Source organism: Pelobates fuscus, chromosome 4, assembly GCF_036172605.1.
Source record: "Pelobates fuscus isolate aPelFus1 chromosome 4, aPelFus1.pri, whole genome shotgun sequence".
Lineage (NCBI taxonomy): Eukaryota > Metazoa > Chordata > Amphibia > Anura > Pelobatidae > Pelobates > Pelobates fuscus.
The window spans coordinates 314,386,031-314,397,443 of NC_086320.1; positions in this window are offsets into that span (position 1 = coordinate 314,386,031).

Genomic DNA, 11,413 nt, shown 5'->3' on the forward strand with positions numbered 1-11,413 from the left:
TTCTTGATAGTCCCGGACTGAATGAGTTGTAGTGCCATGTAGTATCTCCAGCGTACGCTGTATTTTCCACCTGTACGTTATGCCTTTGGACCGGAGAAGTGTGGTAAGGGGTTGGAACGATCTTCTCCATGCCATGGTACCGCCAGATATGTCGGCGTAAAACGTGTGCGACAGGCCTTCAAATGTGTAGGGTGAGTGGTTCCTTACTGCGGCCATGACGGCTGCTTTGTCCTTGCCGCTTTGGAACTTGACCAGGAGGTCTCTCGGTGCTGAGATAGGTGCGTTTGCCGCTTTTCGTAGGCGGAATATCCCCTCCAGACCCACCAGTTTAGCCTGCTTAGGCGGCAGTAGTGCCGTGAGCAGTCGCCGGACCAGGTGAGGCAGCTCTGTCTCCGGCGTGTTTTCTGTTATTCCTCTGATTTTGAGGTTTGATATTCACCTCTGGTCCTCCATTACTGCAAAACGCAGGTCTGTGGCTGCCTGCTGTCGCTGCAGTTCTTGGACTGACTGTTGGAGTTGAGCCGTCTGCCGGGCATTTTGGCGCGTGTCGGTTTCAAGTGCCCCCATGCGGGTGGTGAGGCCTAGTAAGTCCTTTCGGAGGTGGGCCATATCTGCCTGGAGTGTGCGCTGGAGGTCTGCGAGCAGATCTTTCATGATCGCTGTTGTCACAGGGGCCGAGGTTGGGTGAGAGGTGGAGTGCCCGAGGGGTCTCTGCTCCTGCGGGTAACCCGCTGCCATTCCTAGGGAGAGGTCGTCAGAGATCTCTGTGTCGTTGTCCGAGAAGTCGGCCATTTTAGGATCCATGCCGCTCTGGGCCTGGCGCCACATGTCACCAATATTCATGCCCAGTCTCTGCTTTTCCGGCTTAAGTTTCTTTGTCTTTCGTCCCATATCGTTGTTGTCAACGTCTGGTAAGTGGATCAGGCTGTCGGGTGCGGTAAAAAGCGTTTTTGGTGCCGTTTTTCAGGCTGTCTATACGGAGCTCTTGTAATGTGCGTCCGACCAGGTCCGTGGCTTGGCTCCGCCCCCCCTTTCACTATTATTTTAACTGATAGTTGAAGATGGTTAGTTATATCTAATATAGGCCTTTATTTAATATTGGATGATTCAATATTATGAAAAATGTATTTATTTTGTAATATTTGGATATGGTTTGATATCTTGATATCTTGATATATGTTTACATATCTTGATATATGTCTACATATTTTTTGATTCTGTAACATTTTTATAAAATCGTTTTAGAAGTTTATCCAAAAATATAAAATCATTTGAAAAGCTTATCCAACAATATTAAACAAAGGGTATAGTCACATACTGGTGGATCCACTCTTCTATCACTGACATTTTTGGCTATGAGAATTCTTACGTACCCGAAGCTTCATTTATTAAACTATAGAACTGCCAAATGTCCATCCCTTTAGAAAGGTCAAGGTACTACAGTTTGATGTGCCAAAATTTACTATACCAACTGACAATATTATCCCTGCTCTATTCAGCAATAACAAGGGAATAAAATGTGATCAGTGAACCAGTCTGTTAATCAGTACTATGTATTACAAAGTTAAAATGTTCTATAATTGTGCAGAAGCTCCATGTTTATTTAGAGCTGCATATCCAATGAATATCAGAGTACCGTTCCCATTTTTGATTAAATGTTGTAACAGTAATCGCCAGCACTTACCTAGTTTAGCGTTTCCACGGCATCATGGGAGTGGGTTCTTGGGGGATGCTGCTCTGAATGTGCTCCCTGCTGTCCTGATTGGGCTCCACAATGATGCCACTGCGGAAAGATGGCGGCCACCATGCGGACGCCCATGCTGCGCATGGAGTTAGTTGGGGCGGGGATGCTGGAGGAGCAGGTAGAAGGAGCCCTGGCGCAAACAGGATGGTGCCAGATCATTGCTTTATAGCTACTGGGGCCTCCAACTGGAGGGGTTGGGGCTGGTCACGTGATCAGCTCTCTCTATAAATACCCAAGCACTGCATTTGGTCAGTGCTTGGTTGTTCTGGTGTCCTTATTCCTGGTTCTTGATTCTTGTTCCTGATCCTGGTTTTGCTTACTGGTTCCTTATTCCTGGTAAATCTCTCGGCTTCAGACCTTTGGCTTCGACCCTGACTACGCTTGTTGTCTCCGACCAATGTTCCCTCTAATTTTTCTTAGTTGGTATGCGCAGAAATTTTCTCTTGTGCAAAATTTTTTCCTGATCCCAAATTTTGTGCACACTGAATGTTTGTGCGAATACAAACCTGAAATAGTTTCTTGATAATTTTGGTACAGCGCAGCCTCTTTCTCATTTTACAACACTACATTACTGTATTACTACGTGATAATGTATTATTAGTAGTTACACAACAGTATTACTGTAATGTCAGCCATTCAGACAGACAAGCCTCTCTGTGAATGAGAAAAAGATATATATACACACTATTTAGGAAAAACAAGTGACTACTAGAAATAGTGATATAAATGGAACTGGGTGTGACCCAAGGGTACCTCACAAACCCCAAATATACAGATAGTAGCACAAAGAATTGTGGGAAAACACCCAGAGTAAATAATAAATGTAATACAACCTGGATAGATGAACCAGGATAATAATAGTATTAACAAGTGTAAACCTGTAAGAATAATAAACACTACATAGTGTAATACAGTAAATTCCAAGAGTGAGTTGTGTGCTCTATAAGAATTGCACTCAAACACAGGCGTAAAAAGGCTTCTCTCCCCACTGGGGTTAAAACGATATGGAAGGCTGGTCAGATTCACTCCTCTTTAACTCCTTGAATGGATGAAGGAGAAACAGCCATACATGGTGAAGTACATACAGTATAGAAACATTTATTTAAAATTGCACTTACAAGCAGGTAGACAATCTGAGCATATATCCACACAATGTGGAACCAAATGCAGCAAAGTCTTCACAAAACCAGCAGGAAGTGATGAACAAACAAATTAAAACAGACAAAATAAAAGTCCATAAGCAGTCCAATAATGCCCATTTTGGTCTGTCAAACTGTACATAGAAAGACATAGGGGGCAACTGCGCAGGCAAAGGTACAGAGGAGCTGTGTTCAAATTGTTAGCATGTGTGCGCCCCTCAAAAAGGTGGACGTGCGTGTGAGGGAACAGTTTCATCGACCTTTGGCCTCCTGCCCCAATGTGTGGATTTTCTTAGCTTCTGACCTTCAGCTTGATTCTTGACTTCGCTTCCTTGCTGCCAGCCATGACCATTGGACCACCTGACTTCTCTTCCTGCCTGCTGCTTTCTGGTTTTATCGCTTTCTCTGTAAATAAAGGCAACCATAGCTTTATAGATCTCCCAGGTTCCTGTATCACTCTCAGACACCTGTGAAGATTGTGTTTGCAAGGGATTGCTGTTTGACTGCAACGGAGTCCCACTTCAAGCAAACCAACCGGTAGCTAGATGTGACGGATTCCCTATCACTGGAGTAAATCTGTGTTTATTTAATTTCTGCGAATAAGATTTTTTATTTATGATGAAGGCAAGCATTCAATGTAACACTCGTGGACACGCAGGTCCAAATCAGCAACTATTTATAAGTCGCGTAGGACCAACATAATCAACTTGTCAGGACGCGCAGGTCCATAGTGAACAATTTAAGTGTCTAGTATAGTATATTACTATGTAATACCCAATGTCATCCTTCCATGTTTCAGGTGTGAAGTTGTACTGGTTAGTGATAAGCTTAAATAGTTTAAGCGCCCCACCCTCCCCCTATCCCTTCGCCAGTCCATCCTGAGCTGGTATGGTCATGTCGTTATGTCCCCCTTGGATCCGCCTGAGAGGGGTTCAAAGATCGTACCGTGGTCAGCAGCAATACCCTCTCGAGGGAGGTGTCTCAACCTGAGGGGCGGGAAGTCAGAGGTGAGAGGGAGTGGAGAGCATCGTACCTCTAGTTCTGCTGGGGCAACCCCTGCGTTTCCGGTCGGTGACTGAGGACCCCACAGCGCGGCAACGCCCCTTCCAGCTCTCCTCATGCCCACTACTCTCCTTGGGTCTCATATGACAGTAACTTCTGGAAGTCAGTGTCGTATGCAGTTGTCAGCCAATGTGTCCAAGTGTCTACATATAATTGGAAGTGATCTTGTGCTGTGTAAATCAGTTCCTCCAGTCTTCTCAAGTCTTCCATTTTATCAAACCAGACCATGAGGGGCGGCATGAGGTCTATTTTCCGGTATAAGGGGATGGCCTATTTTGCCGTATTTAAGATCCGAATCGTCAGGGATTTCTTATATCTTGCGGTCGGTAAGGAGGTATGGTGTAAGAGAAATGGGGCCGGTCAGAATGGAGGGGGGCATTCAGAGAACCTCCGTAGGATGGCGTCGCTCTCCTTCCAGAAAGGTTTGACCTTCGGGCATTCCCACAAGATGTGGAGGAACGATCCTGTCGTCACATGGCAGCATCAGCAGTCTCCATCCAGTGATGGATTTATTTTCTGGAGGGCCTGCGGGGTTCGTTACCACATAGATAATACTTTAAATGCAGTTTCCTGGGTCTTACTAGCTAAGGCGCAATGCTGTACTAGATCACATATCTTTCCCCACTGTTGTGGTGTGAAAATCTCTCCAATTGCCATTTCCCATTTCCCCATGTATGCTGGTGCTGGGAGATTTAAGTTTTGTTGTAGTAGGGGATAAAGGAGGGAGATCGCATGAGGTTGCGGATTTGGATCGATACACATGCATTCAAATGGGGTTAAAGCTCTAAAAAAAATTTGGTTGTTGAGGTAGCTGGCGTATGAGCTGTCTCAGTTGTTCATATTTCAGTCTGTGTAGGAACGTGCCTGGGGTACCGTGTAAGAGGTCAGGTAGGCGTCTGAGTGTGTCGCCTTCCGTCATGTGTCTAATTTGAACCTTTTTGAAAGCAAAAAAACATGTGAATGCCCTGTTCTCTGTCCCAGGGGGGAATTTAGGGTTATTTGTCAAGTTGAAGAGGGGTGAAGGGAAGGATGAGAGGCCCAGCTTAGGTGCGATATTGTGATATATGTCTAGGGTGGCCTTTACACACGGTTGTTGTTTCAAAAGTTTCCTGCTTTCCTCAGGTTTCATCCAAGTCAAGGTGGTTAAGGATCCACCTGCCTGGGCCTGTTCGATCCCCTTCCATAACTTATCAATCCTGTCTTTAGCCCACTCCAGTATTCTCTGCATATGGGAGGCGGTAATATAGGAGGAAGTCGGAGAGCGCTAGTCCACCCTCTGCTTTCGACCTGGAATGTGTCTGGTATCTCATCCTGGGTCTGCGAGGGCTCCATATGTAGTTGAATTTTTTGTTTATTTTGATACCCTGCACAGTTCGGTATAAGAACTGCCCGAACACCAGAGGCCTATCTATTTCATATACTGAACAAACTAGCGTACAACCAGACCACCCAGGGCAGGCATGTGCTGCTCACTGACCCTTTTCACCTTTGTTCGAACCTCAGTAACCACAATTATACTACCAACATTCCCAGCGGTCGACTTTAGCCGCAAACCCATACAGCGTTGTTTGGTCGTCGAGTGCATGTAACTCAAATCGGGCACTCAACAGCATGAACACAGCTAGAACTTCCACCTCCATAGAAGTTCAGTAAAATACGTGAGAACTGAATGGCGTTCGGTGGGAGCAAGCTCACGAACAAGGAATAAAAACAGATTGTACTCCCGAACCGTTTCATTCGGTACTTTTATTATATTTGTCACTCCCGGAAGAGACTGACCGCACTCTTTTTGGGCAAGTACCTCCTGTGTGGTCGGTCAAACTGAAACTTCTATGGAAATCCTGAACCCCTGAACCGATCTGGGTGATTTTTGGATATGTTGGTCCCCCCAGATCGGGGATATGACAATATCGGGGTTTACATGAGTTTTGGGGGTATTTTTAATATGTTTTAAAATTATGTTTTCTGTGCCTGGAGATAACTGAGTTTAGTACAGTGCTTGACTCAATTATCTCCCAGGTACAGAGGAGGGATTAACCTATTTTGTATGGGAGTGTCCTGGACCTGAGAGCCAATGTGATTGTCTATCTGCTTTTACTGTAGTCTACTCTCAGGTCCAGAGGGGAGTGCCCCTTGCATGGGGAATTGGCATAAAAGGCCAGTGTGGCTACCAATAAATCAGCTCCTGCTTACCCTCAACATCTTATGTTTGTAGGGAACCGCTATACCTGCTTTAATCACCAGCTCTTGTAAGAGCTACATAGCTATACCGTCCTTGGGATTTGGAAAGCATAACTCTGAAGAGGGGGAAAGACTGACTCCCCATTTAACGTCTCTCTTCAACGAATTTAGATCGGGGGGCACCCCGGACATGGATATGTCACTAGCGACCATTGTTTTAATACCAAAACCAGACAAAGACCCGGGCCTCCCGAGTAGCTATAGGCCAATTTCCCTTATTAACCACGATATGAAGATTTTAGCAAAAATCCAGGCGACAAGATTGAATCCCTATTTGACCACCCTGGTGGATGCAGATCAAGTGGGATTCGTGCAAAACAGACAACTGTTCGAGAACACCCACAGGAACATCGACATTATTTGGAAGCAGAAAGTTACGAACACCAAAACTATGCTAGTATCTTTAGACGCTGAAAAAGCGTTTGATAGGGTCACGTGGACGTGTACTTATTCACACTTCTGTCTCATCTTGGTTTCCCTGACCAAGCGACGACTCTGATCAAAGCTATGTATAGCAATGTGCGAGCGCAAGTCAAAGTTTCAGGAGCCCCGCTGACCCCTTTTAGGTTGTATAATGGCACCAGACAGGGCTGCCCGTTGTCCCCACTCCTGTTCGCGCTCTCTTTGGAGCCGCTGCTTCAGGCCCTCCGGATACACCCGGACATTCAGGGGGTTCGAGTTGGGGGAAGAGAATTCATAGTATCGGCGTATGCGGATGATGTGCTCTTGACGCTCACTGACCCCAGCGGCTCGATGCGGGCTTTGCAGGGGGTCCTGGAGGACTTCGGCGCAGTGTCAGGCTACAAAGCCAACATGTCCAAGTCTAGCGCCCTTCCTATTGCGATCCCAGAAGTAGAGTTAGCTGCCCTCCAGAGGGAACATCACATACATATAGAAAGACAGTCGATTAAATATCTAGGCATTAAACTGACAGCAGACCTGGACCACCTTATGCAACAAAATTACACACCACTCATAAAACAACTCATTAGGGAACTCAAGGCCTGGAATGAAAAGCCTATCTCCAGGATAGGGAGAATACATGCGGTCAAAATTAACGTACTACCTAGGATTCTGTTCCTTTTTCAATCTCTGCCCATACATCTATCTAAGTCGCACGGGAATTTCGTGTGGCAAAATAAACGACACAGAATTTCGAGACACACCCTATATAGGCCAAAAAACAGGGGAGGCCTGGGGCTACCTAACCTATATGGCTATTACTTGGCGACACAATTGTCGCAGATAGTCTTGTGGCACTCTCCGCCTGGAGAGCGGAAATGGGTAGACCTGGAGTCACTGATGGTGGGGGCTGATATACCGCAATTACTAATGTGGGTTCCCAAAGATAAATGACCAATTATTAGGGCTACTTGCCCGGCTATATTGAATTCTATACACGTATGGGATAAAACCCAGCAGAGGTATGGATTGGCGTCAACTCCGTCTCCGCTGATGCCTTTTCTGCGGAATAGGGCATTCCCGCCGGGCATGTCGGCGAGGAATTTTAAGAATCTAGAACGCATAGGCCTGCAGCGCATACACCAATTAGTGCAGGGCTCAGAGGTGGTCACATTTGACAACTTACAACAACGAGGTCACCTCACACCTGCAGACTTTTTCAGATACCTTCAAATAAGGGACTTCATGAGACTCCCGTGGGTCCGAACCGCGGCCCAAACACCCATGACTTTTTTCGAACGAATCTGCCTTCGAGACCATATGCCTACGGGTCTGATAACCCAGCTGTACGCTCACCTCTGCTCGGGGTCCTCCGTGGAGGGCGACCTGGCCTATACCGACCAGTGGGAGAGGGACCTAGGGGAGCATCTAGAGGGAGTAGAATGGCAGGAGATTTGGGAGGCCAATCACAGATCCTCTGTGTGTGTAACGATACAGGAACAAGCAGTCAAAACGATGCTACGATGGTATACTACTCCTGTAAAGTTATGCCACATGAAAAAGTGCCCTACGGACTTCTGCTGGAGAGGGTGTGGGATGAAAGGGACATATATCCACATGTGGTGGGAATGCCCCCTGATGGTCAGCTTTTGGCAACAGGTTAGGGATATGATGGCCCAGGTCTTTTCCAGACCCCCGCCCTTGGACCCATGGCTCTACCTGCTCAGTAGAACAGTTGAAGGGTGGACTAGACGTGAACAGAAACTCATCTATAAATTTACACTGGCAGCCAGGAGAGCAGTGGCAGCCGATTGGCTTAAACAGACCACGCCGGCCATAGCAGGGGTAATTAACAGAATAAGAGAGGTATACGTGATGGACGACCTGACGGCACGGGTTAGAGGAACCCAGGCACAATTCCAAAAAATCTGGGCGCCCTGGGAAAATAGCCCTTTGTGCTAGGCCTGGCACTGGAGCAGTAGACTGAAGCTTGTGTAGGAGAACGGACGAGGACCACCAGATGACTCCCCTCCCACCCCCCCCACCCTACCTTCCTCTTCTTGACCTTTCTCTTTTCTTTCTTTCTTGTTGTTAATATGGTTAGCATATATTGGCCGGAGGCCGTTGGGAGGGACCTACCTGAGAGGTATGGGCACTACAGCGGGGCCCGCGGGCTAGTCCCCATAGAGAGCCCCAAGTATCACAGAGGCTTCCTTGTTAGGGGAGGCCACGCACCATTCAGGCTCTTGTGCCCATATGCACTAAAGACGCACAAAATACTTCTTCCCTCATGTAGCGTTCTCTGATTATTTTTGCAAAAACTCAGAACCCAAGCTGACAGACAGCAGCTGAAATGCCGAATCAGTTCTCGGGAGATCCCTACAAGGGCCTCAGAACCGATAGTGGGTTGACTTTGACCACCTTTATAGCTCCTGTTTTTCGATACAGTTATGCTAATGCTACCTGTGTATGCTACGAGAGTCACCCTTGGTTTGCCGGTAGGGAACACTAGCTACATAGATAACTAAAGGGGCAGGGCGGCCAGGAAGACTCAATTACAAAAGGTCTTACTTGCTCACTGTCTGTGTTTTTGTATCACCAAAATGTAAAATTGTGCAGTATATTTGAAAACCATGTATACACTGTTTTGACTGTTGTCGCCTACGCTAGCTGTCGTGGCTACGTGGGCTCGTTGTTATGCCATGCACAACTAAAAATAAAGAATTAAAAAAAAAAAGAAATGTTGTAAAAAGCCTACACTTGTACATTCATTCTTTCATGTGTCCCACTGCTCCATGAATTACATGGAAGAGAAGCTGCTTTTGAACAGCTGTTTAGCTGTAAAGTACACTTTTGAGCACATCCTATTATTTTTATTTACATGGATATAGTAGTAAACATCTGCACACACACAACTGGCACTCTCAGAGTCATTCACATCTCTGAAATGAAGCAAATTAAAACATTAATGGAAAACTATTGTCATTTAGACCACTTCTTCAGAAATGGTTGATGTTTTCCTATCAGGGATAAACTGCCTCTAGTGGTTGTCACACTGTCAGCCACTAGAAGTGCTTCCTCTGAATTACTGGAGTAGAACTCCACTATTTCAATCATAAGGTCTCAGAGACCACACCGGAAACCAGCACTGAGAGGGAGATAAAGTAAATAAACTCACATTCCTGGCTAATCATGGCAGCATCACTTATGGGTAGCTCCGCCCCAATCAGGAACAGGACAGGATAAAATCAATTAATCAGACCAGGCTGGGTATAAAAGGTCCCTCCTCCTTCCATCCCACAGTCTTTTTTACTGTCCTTTCAGGACACACAGGATATTTTATTTTGGGCCACCTTCCCATGTGTACCATGGGCCTCCAGATGAAGTTCAGCCTCTCTTCATCTGAAGAACTCAGTAAACAGCCTGCACGGGCAGGACTAACTGAGTTTAGTACAGATTAGTATCTGTACTATATGGGAGAGATCAATATTAGGAGATTATGATGTGGGGTCGGCTGTTGCCTTAAAAATTTCCCCTTATGACATCCACCCCCCCCCCCCTGATCTGAGGTCAGTGTTTTGGAGAAGCCAGGGTAAGTTTTCTTTTTTTTTTTTTACCTGTATATTCTTTCTTGTATTCTTATGGAGAGAACAAGATATCTCTTGCTCTAAAATCGGATCATCTATCTGTTTCCTCGGTCAGTTGGTCCTTACCTTTATGCTTTCATTCTGACTGACTGGCAGGGTCTGTGTATCCTCCGATCCTGCTCTTCTGTGTTCGGATTGCCGGCGCATGCGCAAAGCGGCCGCCGGACGCCGACGGTACTGCGCGCCAAAAAAAACGAAAATTCTGAAATCGCTCAAAATTGATCCTTGTATCTTCCCTGAGCATCTGGTAACAAGGAAAGCTGCCCTTTTCCTCCAGAATCTGTTTTTTAAGGTAAAATCCTACTTTAATTTTTTTTTTCAATCTTTAAATTTTTCAGTTTATTTTAATTTGGTTCTGCAATAAGTGTTTTATTTTCTAGATGGCTTCTCCCTCTGCCTCAAGATCTCGCTCTAGAAGACATAGGTGAGCCACATATATTCTTCTATAATAGGGGGGAAAAGAGTGCCACTACAGGCCTATAATATGTTTCATATTGGCCTCTATTTCAGCCCAGAAAAATCTCAAGAATTATCTCCCAGAAAATATCGAGAAAAATCTAACCGATGTACAAACTGCAACCAAGTGGCTCCTCCAGGGAATAATTTGTGCAGATCTTGCCTGACGGAAGCAGCGAAAGACAGTTCCCCTCAGACGGACTTAAAGAAATGGATATCGGAAGCTATTGCTGAAGGGTTTAAAGCCTCTAATAAGATGTCTATCTCTAAACGTCCCAGAGTAGAGAATTATGTGGAATCTGAAGAAGAGTCTGATATGATGGAAGACTATTCTGAGGAAGAGGAGGATGAATATGACTCAAAATCACTGGATTCAAGGTCGGTAGATAAACTGGTTTGTCTTATCAGAGACACGTTAAGAATCCCTGAAGAGAGCAAGGAGAAGAAGGAGTCCGACAGATACTTTGAAGATCTGAAGCCTAACAGACCCTCTTTTCCAGTGCATTCGGCCATCAAGGAAGTCATTGCTGAAGAATGGAATAGACCTGAGAGGAAGGTAACTCTAAAGAACAAAATTCCTAGACTATACCCGTATGCTCCTGAGGATTGCAAGCCATGGATGTCGATTCCGAAAATTGACGCAGCGGTCATTCACATGGCAAAAAGAACGACTCTTCCTATAGACTCAATGGCATATTTAAGGGAGCCAATGGAAAAGCGAT